Source organism: Oncorhynchus clarkii, chromosome 3 (genome assembly GCF_045791955.1).
Source record: "Oncorhynchus clarkii lewisi isolate Uvic-CL-2024 chromosome 3, UVic_Ocla_1.0, whole genome shotgun sequence".
NCBI classification, from domain to species: Eukaryota; Metazoa; Chordata; class Actinopteri; order Salmoniformes; family Salmonidae; genus Oncorhynchus; species Oncorhynchus clarkii.
In genome coordinates this window covers 48,726,216-48,749,003 of record NC_092149.1, presented here as the reverse complement: position 1 = coordinate 48,749,003, position 22,788 = coordinate 48,726,216, and positions in this window count along the sequence as shown.

The window sequence follows — 22,788 nt, the reverse complement described above, 5'->3', positions numbered from 1 at the left end:
TCTCATTTACACATCTTGACACCTCTTCATACAAATCATGCCCCGTAGTTGTGCCATGCATAGGACGTAAAGCCAAAAACTCCTCTGTCACGCTTAGGTTGGAGTCCACTTCCACAGCCAAGGAATATGCAATAAAATCTTTTCCCTTTTTCACAAGCTGCTCACTGGTCTACTGCTCAGACTCACACCAGTTTTTGATGAAAATGGCCGGGCTGCCAAAATAAAACAGCACCTTGAGGCCTCGTTTTAATTCCTCTGCCTTTTGTAGCCTTTGAGTTTCGTTTCATAATGTCGTCTCAGATTATACTCTTTCAGTACCGCCACACTCCACACAGAAGACACACAAGGAACATATACTCCGACTCCCACCTTGTTTGAAACCCCCGGTTCTCAGTATCCACCTTCCGTTTTGCCATTTTTGATGGGTATCTGAAAGTTAATTTTACTGTGATGCTGACGACTGCTGTGCCTGAAGCAGCCTACTGCTCGGTGCGTCACCCATTGTGGGAAATGTAGTATTGGTGCAAGGCCGATCATCCCAGTATAGGCCACGAAGATCTCCGCCAAAGCAAAACCCAAAGGGGGAGTACCAACCCAGACAGGAAGATCACGTCGGTGACTCAACCCACTCAAGTGACGCACCCCTCCTAGGGACGGCATGGAGGAGGACCAGTAAGCCAGTGACTCAGGGTTAGGTGCAGAGAATCCCAGTCGAGAGAGGGGAACCGGGCAGGCAGAGACAGCAAGGGCGGTTTGTTGCCTCAGAGCCTTTCCGTTCACCTTCACACTCCTGGGCCAGACTACACTCAATCATATGACCCACTAAAGACTTTAAGGTTGAGACCGAGTCTGCTTCTCTCACATGGGTAGGCAGACCATTCCATAAAAATGGAGCTCTATAGGAGAAAGCCCTGCCTCCAGCTGTTTGCTTAGAAATTCTAGGGACAATTAGGAGGCCTGCATCTTGTGACTATAGCGTACGTGACAGGAATAATGACAGTCTTTATTCCAGTGAGATTTCTAAGGCGAACATTGCCATGTTTAGTTTTGCCCGACCTAGATCGAGGCATAGACACAGTTCCAATGGGGAAAACTGAGCTGACTACACTGACTGTGCTAGGGGCAGACTCCACTAAGCTGGCAGGCTGCCCTAACAGCCTGCTGCCTGGCCTGTACCATATCTCATTGTGGAGCTAGAGGAGTTAGAGCCCTGTCTATGTTGATAGTCTATGCTGAGGAGTCCGTCACTCCTCAGCAGGCCAGTCTTGGTCCTGTTTGTGGGGGAGTCCCAGAAAGAGGGCTAGTTGTCTACAAATTATATATTTTGGGAGGGGCAGGAAACAGTTTTCAACCAGTGATTGAGTTGTGCGAATCTGCTGTAGAGCTCAAACACTCCCAGAGTGAGTTAGTCGATGCCAACACATCTTTCTAGCTAAGTTACATGCGGAAGTTATGTTGCTCTTGGTAACCTCTGACTGTTTCATCCTAACATTGTTGGTGCCAGTGGAGGCTGGTGACTTGAAAAGTTGAGGAGGATGGGAGACCCACAGTATAGGTGCGGAACGCCCAGAGACGTCAAAGTGTGTTTCAAAATGTTTTATTATCTTAACCAACAGCATTTAATAAAGATTTATAGTAGAATATTATGGGGAATGGGAATGAGAGGGCTACTTTGTGATTGAATGAAGCATGAGTTGAAGTGTTCAGTGCGTGACAGGATTTGACAGAGAAGACAAAAAACAATAACACAACACACTACACAGTTAGACAAAAGAGCTAAGAATGAATTAGTACAAGAAAGGAGTAAAATCATTGATGTGTAATAATGGGATTGTTTGTGTATGTGATTGACTCCACATACAATAATGAGAGAGGAAACATTCAATGTGCCAGTGGATGAACGGGCACATGAGACGTGGCTTCAGTTCATGTCAGGAGAGAGTTGACAATGGTAGTGGAGTGGAGTGGTCAACACTTCTTAAATCAGGCAATTTTTACCCCTTGGGGCCCAGATTTGTTCTTTATCTGTTAAGGAGACTCTGGACCCTATAAGGTATGACAGTGATTAATCAGTTGTAAAAAGGTTTTATAAGGGCTATGATGGGACCTGTTTTTCCTAATCAGGTCACACGGTTTTAAAAAACAGAAAAAAAACTCCTGGCCCTGGAGGTCGGGGGGATGAAAACCCTGTCAAACTGCAGCAACCTTATACTTGTTCATGTTAATTGTATTTAGACTAGATTAAGAGGGAGATTTCCTCTATCCAGACACAGAGACACAAATTATATACAATAGAACTCACAAGGCTGAGCTTGCTTCATGCATGTTTGCATCATGCAGGCCTATGCAACTGTAGGCAGTGCGCGAAATTCAAAAATATTTTTTAGAAATATGTAACTTTCACACATTAACAGGTCCAATGCAGCAAATGAAAGATCTTGTTAATCTACCCATCGTGTCCGATTTCAAAAATGCTTTACAGCTAAAGCACAACATATGATTATGTTAGGTCAGAGTCAAGTCACAAAAACACACACAGCCATTTTCCAGCCCCCCAAAAAAAGGTGCTTTTCACAAAAAGCAGAAATATAGATAAAATGAATCACTAACCTTTGATGATCTTCATTTAGATGACACTCATAGGACATCTTGTTACACAATACATGTATGTTTTATTCGATAATGTGCATATTTATATCCAAAAATCTCAGTTTACATTGGCGCGTTACGTGCAGTAATGTTTTGATTCCAAAACATACGGTGATTTTGCAGAAATACTCATAATAAACATTGATAAAATATGCAAGTTTTATTCACAGAATTAGAGATAGACTTATCCTCTATTCAATCGCTGTGTCAGATTTTTTTTTAAATCTAAAAAAGCATAATCTGAGAACGGCGCTCAGAACACAAAACAGCCAGAGGAATATCCGCCATTTTGGCATCAACAGAAGCTAGAAAATCACTATCAATATTCACTTACCTTTGAGGATCTTCATCAGAAGGCACTCCCAGGAAACCCAGTTCGACAATAAATGACTGATTTGTTCCATAAAGTTCCATAAAGCCCATCATTTAGCCACTTGTTGTTAGCGTGTTCAGCCCAGTAATCCATCTTCATGAGGCGCGAGCACTTCCTCCAGACAAAAACTTGAAAAGTTCCATTACAGTTCGTAGAAACAAGTCAAATGATGTATGCAATCAAATGATGTATGCAATCAATCTTTAGGATTCTCCAACCGGAGAATTTCATTGTCTGAAGAAAAGCATTGGAACGAGAGCAAACTCTGTCGGGAGCACGCGTCATGAGACCGAGGCTCTCTGCCAGACCACTCACTCAAAGAGCTATTATGAGCCCCTCCATTATAGTAGAATCCTCAAACCAGTTTCTAAAGACGGTGATATCTAGTGGAAGCTCTAGGAAGTGCATCCGCATTCATATCTCACTGGAATTTCAATAGGCACTGTTTTGAAAATTGATTTCTCACTTCCTGATTGGATTCTTTCTCAGGTTTTTGCCTGCCATATGAGTTCTGTTATACTCACAGACAACATTCAAACAGTTTTAGAAACTTCAGAGTGTTTCTATCCAAAACTAATAATAATATGCATATATTAGCATCTGGGACTGAGTAGGAGGCAGTCCAGTCTGGGCACGCTATTCATCCAAAAGTGAAAATGCTGCCCCCTATCCCAAAAAGGTTCAAAGTTCAAACTGAAATATAACATATACATAAGTATTCAGATCCTTTACTCATTACTTTGTTGTATTACTTTGGCAGCAATTACAGCCTCAAGTCTTATTGGGTATTACGCTCCAAGCTTGGCACACCTGTATTTGGGGAGTTTCTCCCATTCTTCTCTGCAGGTCCTTTTAAACTCTGTCAGGTTGGATGGGGAGCGTCGTTGCACAGCTATTTTCAGGTCTCTCCAGAGATGTTCGATCAGCTCAAGTCCAGGCTCTGGCTGAGCCACTCAAGGACATTCAGAGACTTGTCCTGAAGTTTTTTTTAAACCTTTATTTAACTAGGCAAGTCAGTTAATTAAGAACAAATTCTTATTTTCAATGATGGACTAGGAACAGTGGGTTAACTGCCTGTTCAGGGGCAGAACGACAGATTTGTACCTTGTCAGCTCGGGGGTTTGAACTTGCAACCTTCCGGTTACTAGTCCAACACTCTAACCACTAGGCTACCCTGCCGTCCCACGCCTGCGTTGTCTTGGCTGTGTGCATAGGGTCGTTGTTCTGTTGGAAGGTGAACCTTCGCCCCAGTCTGAAGGACCTGAGCACTCTGGAGCAGGTTTTCATCAAGGATATCTCTGTACTTTGCTTGATCTTTCCTTCGATCCTGACTAGTCTCCCAGTCCCTGTCGCTGAAAAACCTCCCCACAGCATAATGCTGCCACCACCGTCCTTCACCGTAGGGATGGTGCCATGTTTCCTCCAGACGCAACGCTTGGCATTCAAAAGTTCATTTTAGTTTCATCAGACCACAGAATCTTGTTTCTCATGGTCTGAGAGTCCTTTAGGTGCCTTTTGGTCAACTCCAAGCGGCTGTCATGTGCCCTTTTACTGAGGAGTGGCTTCTGTCTGGCCACTCTACCATAAAGGCCTGATTGTTGGAGTGCTGCAGAGATGGTTGTCCTTCTAGAAGGTTCTCCCATCTCCCTAGAGGAGCTCTGTCAGACTGACCATCATGTTCTTGGTCAGCAACACTGATTGCTCAGTTTGGCCAGACGGCCAGCTCTAGGAAGAGTCTTGGTGGTTCCAAACTTCTACCATTTAAGAATGATGGCCACTGTGTTCTTGGGGACCTTCAATGCTGCAGACATGTTTTGGTACACTTGCCAAGATCTGTGCCTCGACACAATCCTGTCTCGGAGCTGGACAATTCCTTCGACCTCATGGCTTGGTTTTTGCTCTGACGTGCACTGTCAACTGTGGGACCTTGTATATAAAGGTGTGTGCCTTTCCAAATCATGTCCAATCAATTGAATTTACCACAGGTGGACTCCAATCAAGTTTTAGAAACATCTCAAGAATTATCAATGGAAACAGGATGCACCTGAGCTCATATTCGAGTCTCATAGAAAAATGTCTAAACACCTGTTTTCGCTTTATCATTATGGTGTATTGTGTGTAGATTGATGAGGAAAACATTTATTTAATCTATTTTAGAATAAGGCTGTAACATAACAAAATGTGGAAAAAGTCAAAGGGTCTGAATATTTTCTGAATGCGTTGTACTTCTTAATAATCCCTTCTGTTGCATATCAAAGTATTGTAGTGGAGGTATACAACTTATTAATTATGTAGTACAATAGAGAAATCATGCACAAAGTAGCCTACACAATCGCAAAGCACGTGAAATATATTCACATGCTCGCAGCATGCATAGCCTAGTTTCAGCTGAATATAATTTACAGAGAGCAAGAGCAGGCAGCTCTAAACTGGTTGTCGCATGGAACAGCTCACGGAGGAATGACATCGGTAGCCAGTAGATAGGAAGGATGTTTCAACTTATGATATTTACCAGTAGATGATAACTAAGGCAACAATGGGTATGCAAATCAGGTATTAAAAATGTATTGTCCTTAGTATTGGTTAGCAGGCTATTTGCGATCATCATTCACTGTTTGCATGAAGGTTTTCCCAAATAAACATCCCAATTAAATGTTGACTTCAATGTAGGCCAACCTGACAGAATGATATAATGCTGATTTGTGTCAGTGGGGAGGGAATTTGTTTGACTCAATTGAATTAAAGGGCAACTACACCTTGGATTTTTCCCAGACCTTAATAATGGTCTCCTGATATGGTTAAAGCATTGTTGTGGACTTTTTTTCTTAATATTTTTTATTTTATTTTTAAGTGTGATTTTGAAAGTGAAAATCTTAAAAATCTATTGGAAAACATAAGATTTTTTCACACAGGATGCTTTCCTTCACACTGGACCCACTTCCCCAGGCACCACTACACCACTACATAGAGCCGATGGAAAGACAGCAGTCCATTCACTCGGACATAATAAGCCAGTACAAATATACAACCATTAGGATAAGCAATGTACAACTATTACTTCCTATAGCAAAAAAACATTTCACATTTGTGACCCGATTCAGGAAACTAGGTGTATGTCACAAGTCAGGACTTCAAAGGAGAGCCGTTTGAACTTGAAAATGCGTTTTTTTGGCAGAAATGCCTTCTCGGACATGTGAACTTTCATGTGCCTTAATAACAAACGTGTATGCCATCTGTAAATTTGAATACACTTGTTAAATTACGAGCCTTGTTGGTTAATTAAGCCACAGAAAAAGTCTGAAACCTTCCCACTAGCCATGATTGGCTGAGATAATGAATAGGCTGGACAAGCCGAGAGAGGAGTTCGGATTGGTCTGCCATATAGAAGGCTTCTTTAAAAAATGTATTGTGTAGTGGAGATGCATAAGTGTTGCTTTCCACTTTCTGGAGGATCAAGTTTTGAAATCAGTGGAACTAGAGCATGTTAGCTAATGAAAACACCTGTCTCCAGATTACATCTTCAAACAAAGGGTAATGGTGGTATGGCATTCCTGATAGGGAGATGCGTCCATCATGCATGATGATGTATATAAGATAGCTATCTACATCTTCAGATATCCTCTTGGAACTACCCATCTCGGATCCGGGAGAATTGTCATCAACTACACTAATTAGCATAGCGCAACGGTCAAAAAATATTACTAGAAAATATTCATATTCATGAAATCACAAGTGAAATATAGTGAAACACAGGTTAGCCTTTTGTTAATCACCCTGTCATCTCATATTTTGAAATTGTGCTTTACAGCCTAAGCAAGACAAGAGTTTGTGTAAGTTAATCGATAGCCTAGCATAGCATTATGTCCAGCTAGCAGTAGGAAGCATGGTCACGAAAATCAGAAAAGCAATCAAATTAACCGTTTACCTTTGATGAGCTTCGAATGTTTTCACTCACAAGACTCCAAGTTAGACAGCAAATGTTCCATAAAGATGATTTTTATACCCAAAATACCTCTGTTTGTTGGTCACGTTATGTTCAGAAATCCACCGGAAATAGCGGTCGCTACAACGGCGAAAAAAATTCCAAATTATATACATAATATCGACAGAAACATGGCAAAGTTTTTTATAATCAATCCTCAAGGTGTTTTTCAAATATCTATTCGATAATATATCAACCGGGACAAGCTTTTCAGTAGAAGCGAGAGGGAAAATGACTACCTCTGTCTTTTACGCAAGAATCACTCTGAGAGCCCTCAGCTGGCCACTTACGCAATGTAGTTGTTTACGCTCATTCTTCAACATAAAGGCGTGAAACTACGTCAAAATGCTGTAGACACCTTAGGGAATACGTAGAAAAAGGAATCTGGTTGATATCCCTGTCAATGGCCAATAGGGGTGCATAGGAACACAACGGTTTCAAAATAAGAGGCACTTCCTGATTGGATTTTCCTCAGGGTTTCACCTGCAATATCCGTTCTGTTATACTCACATATAATAGAGTGTTTTCTATCCTAAACTGTCAATTATATGCATATTCTAGCATTTGGTCCTGAGAAATAGGTGGTTTACTTTGGGAACGTTATTTTTCCAAAATAAAAATGGTGCCCCCTAGTTTCAAGAGGATATTACGTTTCTAATTTTGACAGAAAGTGGTTTAATTTCAAGCTAAAGTGTACTGTTAGTTAGCTAGCTAAAGTTAGCTGTGACATTTGTGATCTTACACTTTGTTTACCTATCTAGGTTCATTGTTTAGCTAGCTAGCCAGCTACATGTCTTAAGCTAAAGTGTACTGTTAGCTAGCTAACGTTATCTGGCTGACTCCCAAGCTGACGTTATTATTCGTGTGTACAACACCATGTTGAATATGGCTGTCAGTAAATGTCTGCAAAAAAGCATAATGAAATTGTTGCCAGCAGAGCTGGTTAGGCTGTGTTTGTGTTATCCATAGGTAAAATAATCATCTGCCAGAGCGTCAAGTGTGCTCTCCGAGAGCGAAACAGGGTGTGAACGACGCTGAATGGGTGTAGACAAAGAAGAACTCATAGCAAGATACCAAAACATTCAAAGGCCATTTTCTCAAAATTAAGTTTACAAGTTGATTAACTTTCAATGCAGATTTACTTTCCCATTGTTCCTCAAATGCAGTGTATGACATAGCATTTTGTAGCTCTGAGTCTCTACCTTTATCCAATGTAAAAAAACACAATTTCAAATCTTGCTACATAAGATCCAGGTGGTGAGTCACATTTAGCACACAAATAACCAGTGATCTTAAGTTTAAATGCAACAATGTTTCAAACACAAGTTATTTTCAAAGAGATGGCTAACAACAGTATGTGAGCTGCTATAAAAAAACAGAGTTCCACTCACCTAATACAGTTGAATGGCAGATGTCTTATATCAAGCTTCTGATAGCTAAGTCAGCCATTGGCTAGGCTATCTAGATTTATCTCCCCAGTGAACACCAAAGAAAATATTGAACCTTTACCTTCCTAACAAACACTGAATAGATTAAATCATAAATTAATCGTAAATTAACTTACCAAAACAAATTTAAATTGGAAGTTAGCAAAAATACAATAACTCCTGCAACCATGGAGATCTATTTATGGAAAAATCACTCTTTCATCCTATCACAGTTTACTTACGGTGCATCCTACTCCAGACGACTCATTTTTAAAATCATATGAGCAAGAAATATGTTTCTTTATTTGGAATGCTAAGTCAGACAAAATTAAACATGCCTGTTAATACAGTATAATGAATATAAATTTCATTAATTAAATGATGAAATATTAAAGCATTGAACCTCTGACTAAAAGCCTCACTCATATACAAGTTATACTTAAACCAAAACGGGTTCTCCAGTAGATTTCTAAGAAAGTTCATCCTTTGTCAATAAAAAATGTAATTTTTGCTTTTATACTGAGCAAGATGCCGCCGACAGAGATGGTCGCCTCGTTTCGAGTCCTTAGGAGACTATGCAGTATTTCGGTTTTTAAATGTATTATTTCTTACATTGCTATCACAGAAAATCTTAAGTGTTATTGCATACAGCCGGGAATAACTATTAGATATAAGAGTGATGTCAACTTATCAACATTACAACCAGGAATACGACTTTCCAAAAACAGATCCTTTGTTCTGGCCACCACCCCCAGAGAACACAGTGGATCTAATCCCAGAAGTCAACCCAAAACAACATCGCCGCAGAAGAGGCAGACGGAGCGGCCTCCTGGTCAGGCTCCGTAGGCGTGCACACCGCCCACCGCTTCCGAGTATACTACTCGCCAATGTCCAGTTCTCTGTCTTTAGCTAGCTAACTCTGTTTCATGGAAACATGGCTCTCTCGGATACGTTGTCAGAGTCAGTTCAGCCACCGGGCTTCTTCATGCGTCGCGCTGACAGAGATGAACACCTCTCTGGGAAGAAGAAAGGCTGGGGTGTATGCTTCATGATTAACGACTCATGGTGTAATCATAACAACATACAGGAACTCAAGTCCTTCTGCTCACCCGACCTATAATTCCTTACAATCAAATGCCGGCCATATTATCTTTCAAAATAATTATTGTCAGTTTTCATCACAGCTGTTTATATACCCCCTCAAGCAGACACCATGATGGCCCTCAAGGAACTTCACTGGACTCTATGTAAACTGGAAACCATATATCCTGAGGCTGCATTTATTGTATCTGGGGATTTTAAGAAAGCAAATGTGAGAACAAGGCTACCTAAATTCTATCAGCATATTGATTGCAGCACTCACACAGGCATTACACTCGATCACTGCTACTCTACTGTAACTTCCGGCAATGCATACAAGACCCTCCCTTGCCCTCCCTTTGGCAAATCCGACCACGAGTCCATCTTGCTCCGACCGTTTTATAGGCAGAAACTCAAACAGGATGTACCCATGACTAGAACCATTCAATGCTGGTTTGACCAATCGGAATCCATGCTTCAAGATTGTTTTGATCACGCGGACTGGAAAATATTCAGAGCAGCCTCTGAAAATAACATTGATCTATACGCTGATTCGTTGAGTAAGTTTATAAGGAAGTGCATTGGAGATGCACACACTCTGACTATTAAAACCTACCCTAACCAAAAACCGTGGATGGATGGCAGCATTCACACAAAACTGAATGTGCGAATCACCGTATTTAACCATGGAAAGAGGACTGGGAATATGGCTATTATATATTAATTCCCTCCACAAGAAAATCAAACAAGCGAAATGTCAGTATAGGGAGAAAACGGAGTCGCAATTCAACGGCTCAGACACGAGACGAATGTGGCAGGGTCTACAGGAAATTACGGACTACAAAAAGAAAACCAGCCATGTTACGCCTCGCTTCCAGACAAACTAAACACCTTCTTTGCCGGCTTTGAGGATAATACAGTGCCACCTTCGCTGCCCACTAAGAAGGACTGCGCCCCCCCCTCTCCTTCTCCGTGACTGATGCGAGTAAGACATTTAAAAGTGTTAACCCTCGTAAGGCTGCTGGCCCAGACGGCATCCCTAGCTGCATCCTCAGAACATACGCAGACCAGCTGGCTGGTGTGTTTACGGACATATTCAATCGCTCCCTATCCCAGTCTGCTGTCCCCACATGCTTCAAGATGGCCACCATTGTTCCTGTACCCAAGAATGCAAAGATAACTGAACTAAATGACTACTGCCCCACAGCACTCACTTCTGTCATCATTAAGTGCTTTGAGAGACTAGTCAAGGATCATATCACCACCTTACCTGCCACTCTAGACCCACTTCAGTTTGCATACCGCCCCAACAGGTCCACAGACAATGCAATCTCCACCACACTGCGCACTGCCCTATCCCATCTGGAAAATAGAAATACCTATGTAAGAATGCTGTTCATTGACTACAGCTCAGCATTCAACACCATAGTACCCTCCAAGCTCATCATCAAGCTAGAGGCCCTAGGTCTCAACCCCGCGCTGTGCAATTGGGTCCTGGACTTTCTGACAGGCCGCCCCCAGGCTGTGAAAGTAGGAAACAACATCTCCACTTCACTGACCCTCAACACTGGGGCCCCACAAGGGTGTGTGCTCAGCACCCTCCTGTACTCCCTGTTCACCAATGACTGTGTGGCCATGCACGCCTCCAACTCAATCATCAAGTTTGCAGACGACACAACAGTACTGGGCTTGATTACCAACAACAACAGCAATCACTAACTCAGAGAGGCTGCTACCTACATAGAGACTCATATCACTGGTCACTTTAATACATGGATTATGAGTCACTTTAAACAATGTCACTTTAATAATGTTAACATATCTTACATTACTCATCTCATATGTAAATACTGTACCTTATACCATCTATTGCACCATGCCAATGCCGCTCATCAATATATTAACATATTCTTATTCCTCCCTTTAGATTTGTGTGTATTAGGTAGTTGTTGGGGAATTGTTAGATAACTTGTTAGATATTAAAACAATGTCAGATCTAGAAGCACAAGCATTTCGCTAGACTCACATTAACATCTGCTAACCGTGTATGTGACCAATTCAATTTGATTACAAATGTTAATTTTTGGTTAATTGAAAATGAAACTTTGTTCAAAGTAGAGTAAGACTTTTTCTTAAACAAGCCATACAACTCTGGATACAATTTAAATGTCATGCTCCAGAAAAGACAGAACAAATATTACAACATACTGATTGATAATAGTCATTTTTATGGTATTATATTTATTAATGATATTATGAATAGAATTGGTGGAATTATGTCACACATGCAGCTATCGGAAATATATGGGAATGTTTGCTCAATCCAAAGATAAAACCAACATTTCAGCCATATTGCAAAAATGGATGAGGCAAGTGGGAGGGGGAGAAGGTAGGGGATTTGTCTGGCTGCCATATATTAAAGACCAAAATTGGCTGAAAAAAATTGGCATGGATTGAAAAATATACCAATTTCATTTGGGGACAGAAATGTTGACAGCTACAGGTTGCAAAATAGCTGGGAAGAGATTTTCAATGTACATGGTGTATGAACTGTACATGGTGTATGAACTGTACATGGTGTATGTACTGGATTCAACAATTCAAGTTTTTTTATTTAAATTATTATACACAATTCTTGCCACCAACATAATTTTATATACAATATATGGGACATTCAACATTCTCAGCTCTGCAGATTTAGTTGCGAAGAGACATAATCATTAGATCATTTATTTTGGTATTGCCTTCATGTACAATGTCTTATTTCTGGTCACAGGTTCAGAAATTGCCAAAAAAAATCACTAAATTAATTTAACATGAACCCTGCAAACAGCAGTATTAGGCAATTTGGAAGGACATAGTCAATCTGTCAATAATATAACAATACTCAAAGTATTTATTTATTTATCTTTAACTCACAATCTATGGATACTTTGCAATTAGAAAGGTACAACATGTATGTCAGACATCACAGCACAGTAGAAAGATATATGGCACATGGAAATCAAAATGTTATTTTATTTATTTAACCTTTATTTAACTAAGCAAGTCAGTTAAGAAAAAATTCTTATTTACAATGATGGCCTAGGAACAGTGGGTTAACTGCCTTGTTCAGGGGAAGAATGACAGATGTTTACCTTGTCAGTTCGGGGATTCGATCTAGCAACCTTTCTGTTACTGTTCTAATCACGAGGCTACCTGCCGCCCCACATATGGAAGAGGGTGGTCTACGAAGAGTAGCTGAGCGGTAGGATTAAAAAGCTAATAAATATAACTCAAAACACTATATATAATGTATAACAGATGAGTCTGAGTACTAATTATTTACATGTTATGTGTCTACTACAGTTGAAGTCGGAAGTTTAAATACACCTTAGCCAAACAGATTTAAACTCAGTTTTTCACAATTCCTGACATTTAATCCTAGCAAAAATTCCCTGTTTTAGGTCAGTTAGGATCAGCACTTTATTTTAAGAATGTGAAATGTCAGAATAATAGTAGAGAGAATTATTTCTTTCAGCTTTTGTTATTTCATCACATTCCCAGTGGGTCAGAAGTTTACATACACTCAATTAGTATTTGGTAGCATTGCCTTTAAATTGTTTAACTTGGGTCAAACGTTTCGGGTAGCCTTCCACAAGCTTCCCATCAAAAGTTGGGTGAATTTTGGCCCACTCCTCCTGACAGAGCTATGTTTTACTGTGGATATAGATACTTTTGTACATGTTTCCTCCAGCATCTTCACAAGGTCCTTTGCTGTTGTTCTGGGATTGATTTGCACTTTTCGCACCAAAGTACAGTGGGGCAAAAAAGTATTTAGTCAGCCACAAATTGTGCAAGTTCTCCCACTTAAAAAGATGAGAGAGGCCTGTAATTTTCATCATAGGTACACTTCAACTATGACAGCCAAAATGAGAAAAAGAAATCCAGAAAATCACATTGTAGGATTTTTAAGGAATTTATTTGCAAATTATGGTGGAAAATAAGTATTTGGTCAAAAGTTTATCTCAATACTTTGTTATATACCCTTTCAATACTTTGTTATATACCCTTTGTTGGCAATGACAGAGGTCAAACGTTTTCTGTAAGTCTTCACCAGGTTTTCACATTCATCCATGCAGATCTCCTCTAGAGCAGTGATGTTTTGGGGCTGTTGCTGGGCAACACAGACTTTCAACTCCCTCCAAAGATTTTCTATGGGGTTGAGATCTGGAGACTGGTTAGGCCACTCCAGGACCTTGAAACGCTTCTTTCGAAGCCACTCCTTCGTTGCCCGGGCGGTGTGTTTGGGATCATTGTCATGCTGAAAGACCCAGCCACGTTTCATCTTCAATGCCCTTGCTGATGGAAGGAGGTTTTCATTCAAAATCTCACGATACATGGCCCCATTCATTCTTTCCTTTACACGGATCAGTCGTCCTGGTCCCTTTGCAGAAAAACAGCCCCAAAGCATGATGTTTCCACCCCCATGCTTCACAGTAGGTATCGTCTTCTTTGGATGCAACTCAGCATTCTTTGTCCTCCAAACACGACGAGTTGAGTTTTTACCAAAAAGTTATATTTTGGTTTGATCTGACCATATGACATTCTCCCAATCTTCTTCTGGATCATCCAAATGCTCTCTAGCAAACTTCAGACGGGCCTGGACATGTACTGGCTTAAGCAGGGGGACACGTCTGGCACTGCAGGATTTGAGTCCCTCGCGGCTTAGTGTGTTACTGATGGTAGGCTTTGTTACTTTGGTCCCAGCTCTCTGCAGGTCATTCACTAGGTCCCCCTGTGTGGTTCTGGGATTTTTGCTCACCGCTCTTGTCATCATTTTGACCCCACGGGGTGAGCTCTTGCGTGGAGCCCCAGATCGAGGGAGATTATCAGTGGTCTTGTATGTCTTCCATTTCCTAATAATTGCTCCCACAGTTGATTTCTTCAAACCAAGCTGCTTACCTATTGCAGATTCAGTCTTCCCAGCCTGGTCCAGGTCTACAATTTTGTTTCTGGTTTCTTTGACAGCTCTTTGGTCTTGGCCATAGTGGAGTTTGGAGTGTGACTGTTTGAGGTTGTGGACTGGTGTCTTTCATACTGATAACAAGTTCAAACAGTTGCCATTAATACAGGTAACGAGTGGAGGACAGAGGAGCCTCTTAAAGAAGAAGTTACAGGTCTGTGAGAGCCAGAAATCTTGCTTGTTTGTAGGTGACCAAGTACTTATTTTCCATTCATTAAAAATCCTAAATTGTGATTTTCTGGATTTTTTTTCTCATTTTGTCTGTCATAGTTGAAGTGTACCTATGATGAAAATTACAGGCCTCTCTCATCTTTTTAAGTGGGAGAACTTGCACAATTTGTGGCTGACTAAATACTTTTTTGCCCCACTGTACGTTCATCTCTAAGAGACAGAACGCGTCTCCTTCCTGAGCGGTATGATGGATGCGTGGTCCCATGGTGTTTATACTTGCATACTATTGTTAGTACAGATGAACGTGGTACCTTCAGGCATTTGGAAATTGCTCCCAAGGATGAACCAGACTTGTGGAAGTCTACAATTTTTTTCTGAGGTCTTGGCTGATTTATTTTCTTTTGATGTGAGCAAAGAGGCACTGAGTTTGAAGGTAGGCCTTGAAATACATCCACGGGTACTCCTCCAATTGACTCAAATTATGTAAATTAGCCTATCAGAAGCTTCTAATGCCATAACGTCATTTTCTGAAATTTTCCAATCTGTTTAAAGGCACAGTCAACTTCGTGTATGTAAACGTCTAACCCACTGGAATTGTGATACAGTGAATGATAAGTTAAATAATCTGTCTGTAAAGAATTGTTTGAAAAATGGCTTGCACAAAGTAGATGTTCTAACCGACTTGCCAAAACTATAGATTGTTAACAAGAATTTTGTGGAGTGGTTGAAAAACGAGTTTTAATAACTCCATCCCAAGTGTATGTAAACTTCCGACTTCAACTGTATATATACAGTACCAGTCAAAGGTTTGGACACACCTACTAATTCAAGGGTTTTGCTTTATTTTTACTATTTTCAACATTGTAGAATAAATAGCGAAGACATCAAAACTATGAAATAACATATAGAATAATTTAGTAACCAAAAAAGTGTAAAACAAATCAAAATATACTTTATATTTTAGATTCTTCAAAGTAGCCACAGTTTGCCTTGATGACAGCTTTGCACACTCTTGGCATTCTCTCAACCAGCTTCACCTGGAATGCTTTTCCAACAGTCTTGAAGGAGTTCCCATGTATGCTGAGCTCTTGTTTGCTGCTTTTCCTTCACTCTGTGGTCCAACTCATCTCAAATCTCATTTGGGTTGAGGTCGGGTGATTGTGGAGGCCAGGTCATCTGATGCAGCACTCCATCACTCTCCGTGTTGGTCGGAGAGTCGAGGTGTGTCTTACACAGCCTGGAGGTGTGTTGGGTCACTGTCCTGTTGAAAAACAAATCATAGTCCCACTAAGCTCTAACCAGATGTGATGCCGTATCTCTGCAGAATGCTGTGGTAGCCATGCTGGTTAAGTGTGCCTTGAAATCTAAATAAATCACTGACAGTTTCACCAGCAAAGCACGCCCACACCTTCACACCTCCTCCTCCATTCTTCACGGTGGGAACTACACATGCAGAGATCATCTGTTCACCAACTCTGCGTCTCACAAAGACACCGCAGTTGGAACAAAAAATCTCAAATTTGGACTCATCAGACGAAAGGACACATTTCCACCGGTCTAATGTCCTAATGAAGGCCTGATTCATGCAGTCTCCTCTGAACAGTTGATGTTGAAATGTGTCTGTTACTTGAACTCTGTGAAGCTTTTATTTGGGCTGCAATTTCTGAGGCTGGTAACTCTGATGAACTTATCCTCTGCAGCAGAGGTAACTTTGGGTCTTCCTTTCCTGTGGCGGTCCTCATGAGAGCCAGTTTCATCATAGCGCTTGATGGTTTTTATGAATGCACTTGAAGAAACTTTCAAAGTTCTTTTTCATTTTCCGCATTGACTGAACTTCATGTCTTAATGTAATGGCGGACTGTCATTGCTCTTAGCTTATTTGAGGTGTTCTTGCCATAATATGGAAATAGGGCTTTCCGTATACCCACCCTACCTTGTCACAACACAACTGATTATCTCAAATGCATTAAGAAGGAAAGAAAATCCACAAATGTACTTTTAACAAGGCACACCTGTTAATTGAATTGCATTCCAGGTGACTACCTCATGAAGCTGGTTGAGAGAATGCCAAGAGTGTGCAAAGCTGTCAACAAGGTAAAGTGTGGCTACTTTGTTTACTACATTGTTTGTTTACTACATGATCCCATGTGTGTTATTTCATAGTTTTGATGTCTTCACTATTATTCTACAATGTAGAAAATAGTAAAAAAATAAAGAAAAAGGTGTGCCCAAACTTTTGACTGGTACTGTACATCAAGAAATGACTGTGTCTTTCAATATTAGGAAGGTGTTCCTCATGTGTGCAATGTATACAGTATGTAGCAAAAAAGCTGTAGAAACAAAGAGGGGGGTGATGGATGTGCCAATAAAAAAATAAAAACACAACAAAAATAAATAAATAAATAGAGTTTATAGAGCATATATATATATATATATATATATATATATAAACACTACTACCTGTATTTAATGGTGGAATCGCTGTATCATCCTTTCCTACATTTACATTTCCCTTACCTAACAATTTTGACTGAAGCCTGGCTTGCAACTCGGCTATCCTCACCATAAGGCGATAGTTCTTCTGTATATTCTGAGTACAGCGACTGCAATGAGAAGGCATAATGTTACTTAGCTTTTTCGGCTGGAGGAGGTCCTGCAGATCTATGTCCAGATAAAGCGTCCGGGGGGAAAAAGTTCAATGAAAAAAGTTGTGTGAGGACCTGCAGGTTATTGTGCAAAAGTTTGAGAGTGCACCTTTAAAAACGAAATAGAGTCACCGTTGCTATCAAAGTCATTCTACAAGAAAGGTTTAACACAGTAAATGAAATGTGACCATTCTTTATCACTCATATATCATCAGTGCTGCTATTTAGGCCTATATAGAATTTGCAGTCATCAACAGCTAATGTTTCAATACAATAGGCTTAGGGTTTCAAGCTCAGGTTGATTTCATATGTAATGATATTTAGTGATCAATGTCGTTCAAGATTATCCACCGATTATTACAGCTATTGTGAAGATCTCCACCGACCTGCAACGAATTATGCATGTTATCTTGAACATGCACACTTTTTATGATTACTTAAGAAAAAATGTCACATTGATGTTACTGTGACTATACATTTATTCTTATATAATCATATCAAGTGTGCATTTCCAAGATAACATGCATAGTTCCTTGCAAGTCTGTGGAGATCTTCACAATTGCTGTAATAACCTGTGAATAATCTCGAACGGGCATTGATCAATTGCACCATGTGCTCTTAATTTAATCTCAACTGCAATCCAGGTCATTTCGTTCTGCTATTAGATGAAGCACAGTCATAACACATTAATCTGTTGTATAAATAAACAAAATATCTGACATTGTATTCCCATTTTAACTTTGCTGTTGGAAGCGCAGTGATAACACATTGGAAATTCAACTAACGTTACTATTTTTGAGTTGGTGAATATAGGTTTTAATCTCATTAATCAACGTCTCAACCAAATATTAAACAATTTATCCATGTTGAAACTATGTGGTGTTTCCAGTAGGATAGTTTTCACACAGCCGTCTCCCTTGGTGTGCAACACTCCCACTAGTATGTTCTCTGGGTATGTCACAGATGTGGTGTACGGTGCTCATAGTAGGACATACAAGCTAGTGGTGCTCTGTTGAACGTGGGTGTTTCCTAGCTTCTTGGGCTCCCAGTGTTCATGGGGAGAGACCATTTGATAATGCTTCCTGCTGTTATCCGCTTGTGTCCATGCATTCTCGTGGGATTTTGCTACTCCCAAACCATATGTTGGATGGGTTGCTGATGGGTACACACTTTAAAAAAAAAAGTTTCCAAAAGGGTTCTTTGGCTTTCCCCATAAGAGATCCCTTTTTGGTTCCACGTACAACCCTCTGTAGAAAGGGTCCTACATGGAACGAAAAAGGGTTCTTAAAAGGGTTATCCTATGGGGACAGCTGGATAACCCTTTTAGGTAGTAGGTAGCACCTTTTTTTCTAAGAGTGTAGATGTCAATAACCACTGAGCATTACATGGCTCTCCGGTTGTGGTCTACCAAAGAGATAGGGGATTGAAAACCGATGTAAAATGGCCTACTCGCTATTGTCTTTCGTGATTTTTCTCGAACGTCGCTGTAACAACTTTGTGAATGAGCTGTTTGGAAGTGATTTAGGAAGCATTTGTACCAGTAAAGGTTTGCATCTATTATTTTTGGAATTAAAGACAAAAACAAAGCTTACACCACAAACAGTCTTTATTTATACTTTGTCCCTTGCCTAATCATCTTTCTACCTTTTGTTCCATCTTTATTGTTTTATTCCCTCTTAAATGCAAATCTGGCCCGCTACTGTTGGCACCATAACACTGAAACCATTTCAAATATGATTTACGCTGCACTTTGTGTCACTATCTCTCTGTTCAACAGAAACGTTCCCACTCTCAGGTTATTCTCTCTGTTCAGCTATTCTCACTCTTTCTCTTCTTAATTGCAAAAAGTCTTAAATAGCTCCAACGCATTAATTATTATTCCGTCAGGCTTACACCCATACTGTGAAGTGTGCCAGTGGAGGTCCCAAATGCCTGGGATAATCTCCACTTGACGCCCTACAAAGCACACAGTTAGCCGTGTGAATCTCTACTTGTTAGAGTAATTGGGGTTCAAGGTGAATCCACACTTACCAAGCCATGTGCGGCTACGTAAGCCATGTGTATCTACATAGTGATTAAGTTTCTAATTGTTTCAAGGAAGAAAGAAATGCAGAATACACACAGCTTGAATCCAGACAGTCAAGTATGTTGAAATACCAATGGCTCACGTTACAGTGTAGTGTCACGCCCTGACCTTAGAAAGCCTTTTATTCTCTAATTTGGTTACGTCGGGGTGTGACTAGGGTGGGTACTCTTGTTTTTGTATTTCTATGTTGGCCTGGTATGGTTCCCAATCAGAGGCAGCTGTCTACCGTTGTCTCTGATTGGGGAGCATATTTAGGCAGACTTTTCCCACTGGGTTTTTGTGGGATCTTGTTTTTGTGTTGATGCCTGTGAGCTCTAAAGAACATCACGTATCGTTTATTCTTTATTGTTTTGTTGTTCTGGTCTCCTTAAAATAAAAAGATGTCGAACCGATTCCACGCTGCGCTTTGGTATGAGTGTGATTACAACGGCGATCGTGACATGTAGCCTATATTCTTTGACACAGTTCTTAGTTATCATCATTATTCCAGCATAATTTATTGATCACATATGTCGATGGCTTTGCTGCCATAGAGTAGGCTAGTCTTTCAATTTCCTCTCTTCTGGCTATTTCTGAACATCTGTTATGCACACACACAACATAAGGCATTTACCTGAAGGAAAGGTGCCCTTATTTCAAACCAGCTCATACTCCCTGAGCTATCTTCTTTTTATGTTCTACACTTATTTTGGATCTGCTGTACCCATGCCAGGGACCTACATTTGCAGTGGCTTGTACATGGGGTGGCCCAGGGTTGGCCACGGCCCCTGCTGAAATTTAATTGGCCAACCCAATTCTGAGATCTGATAGGTCATCTCTGAATATATAGATAATTTCAACCAAGATGTGCACAGACAGCATGACTCATCAATCTCACTGGAGAAAGCATCCGAGCGAGTGAAACAGCACCTCTCTGTCTTAGTATGTATACCCCAGCTTATTTCTCTCAGATTTACCAAGATAATCCATCCACTTGACAGGTGTGGCATATCAAGATGATGATTAAACAGCATGATCATTGCACAGGTGCACCTTGTTCTGGGAACATTAAAAAGAACACTCTGAAATGTACAGTTTTGTCACACAACACAATACCACAGATGTCTCAAGTTTTGAGAGAGCATGCAATTGGCATGCTGACTGCAGGAATGTCCATTAGAGCTGTTGCCAGATAATTTCATGTTAATTTCTCTACCATAAGCCGCCACCAACATTGTTTTAGAGAATTTAGCAGTATGTCTAACTGGCCTTACAACCGCAGACCACGTGTAACCACGCCAGTCTAGGACCGCCACATCCGGCTTCTTCACATGCGGGATCGTTTGAGACCACCTCATGTTTCAGGATGATAATGCATTGCCTCATGTCGCAAGAGTCTGTGCGCAAATTCTGGAAGCTGAAAATGTCCAAGTTCTTCCATGGCCTGCATACTCACCAGACATGTCACCCATTGAGCATGTTTGGGATGCTCTTGACTGATGTGTACAACAGAGTTTTCCAGTTCCCGCCAATATCCACGCCCCTACCTTTTGTTTAGGTATCTGTGATCAACAGATGCATATCTGTATTCCTTGTCATGTGAAATCCATAGATTAGGGCCTAATGTCACGCCCTGATCTGTTTCACCTGTCTTTGTGATTGTTTCCACCCACCTCCAGGTGTCATCCGTTTTCCCCATTAGTCCCCGGTGTATTTATCCCTGTGTTTCCTGTCTCTCTGTGCCAGTTCGTCTTGTTTTGCCAAGTCAACCAGCGGTTTTCCTAGCTCCTATTTTTCCCGGTCTCTCTTTTATTTTTTTCCTAGCCCTCCTGGTTTTTGACCCTTGCCTGTCCTGACGCCGAATCCACCTGCCTGACCACTCTGCTTGTTCTGACCTCGAGCCTGCCTATCGCCTGGTACTGTTTGGACTGACCTGGTTTATGAACTCTCGCCTGTCCCCGACCTGCCTTTTACCTACACCTTTTGTTATATATATAATACATATCGGCGCTCAACCATCTGCCTCCTGTGTCTGCATTTGGGTGTGCCCTTATACCTAATTTATTTATTTCAATTGACTGATTTTCTTACATGAACTGTTGCATTGTTACATGTTGCATGTTATTTTAGATTCGGCCTCTTGCGAATTGAAGGAAAATTATGAAACATGGATAGACACAAATGAGAAATCATTTTCTACGTTTCTTTTTTATTGTTACAATTTTGGCATCCATTAATACACGCCACCTTGTAGATTTAATGTCATCACACGTATGGTGTTTGTAATAGATGTCCCTTTCCATTCCAATGGCGGGTGCGCAGTGCACTGTTCGGATGCTGGACTTATTTTGGAGTAGATGAATGTGCACAGCTAACCTACTTAACCAAACGTCATGACTGGTTGTGTTCATGACACATTAAAAATGTATTTTTACAGTTCTATGACAAGTCTTTACTATAAAGCCCATAAAGCGAGTGCAGACATAAGAGGTCCCAAAAAAATAAATACAGACCCACCCAAATGTCACGGTGTAATTAGCATACCTTCATATGAATTACTGACCTTGAATGCGAACACATAATTATTTTCTAATTATTTTATGATTTATTTGAACAGGGAATTGTACCAAACCTAAGCTGAATTATTTAATGCGTTGAACCATCAGAAAACATCCGCCTTGCATTGATTAAGGTTTGAAATGTTATGGCCCTCTAAACTAGGTCCCCACCTTGGCCAACCCCTTTCAAAATGTGCTGGACACGCCACTGTACATATATACACTTACTCAGTGGCAAACCATCATTCAGTGCCCTACCTGTTTAGGTAAAAAAAACTAACATGTTTTTGTTGACTGTTTTGCATGTTATTATGGCATTAGTACATGTCACAAAGCAGTTTGCAAACAATGTCAAAAAATATATCATTGAGTTAATAAAGCTGCATACAAACATGGTCTCTTTTTTGCTTTCTTGAGTAAGGCAGCTCCAAAATGCAGGTGCTTCAGCCTAGCTCAGTGCTTTCTGTGGTGGTTGGGCAGCCAGTGGTAAATACGGAGCGTAGGGGTTAGTAATGTTCTTTAGTTGCACCGTGATTGGCTCAGCCTTCTGTCACTCATGGGGACACTACGTCACCGCAAAATCTACGGGGAGCACTCGAAAATTCAAGTGCCTTGGGTGCTGCCATAGAGTTGAATAGAAGTGCCCATCCAAGAAGGTTCAAGGTCATTGGCCACAGATAAAATTACGTAAAATCACATTATATCTACCGTAGCTTTGATTGACCTGATCATGCCAACATCATACTTTAAAAATCTTAACTAGCAAGCTAGACAAGCAGTCATCATCCTGAATCATGCCAACAATCTACTGGCAAATCCTTTTCAATCCTTGT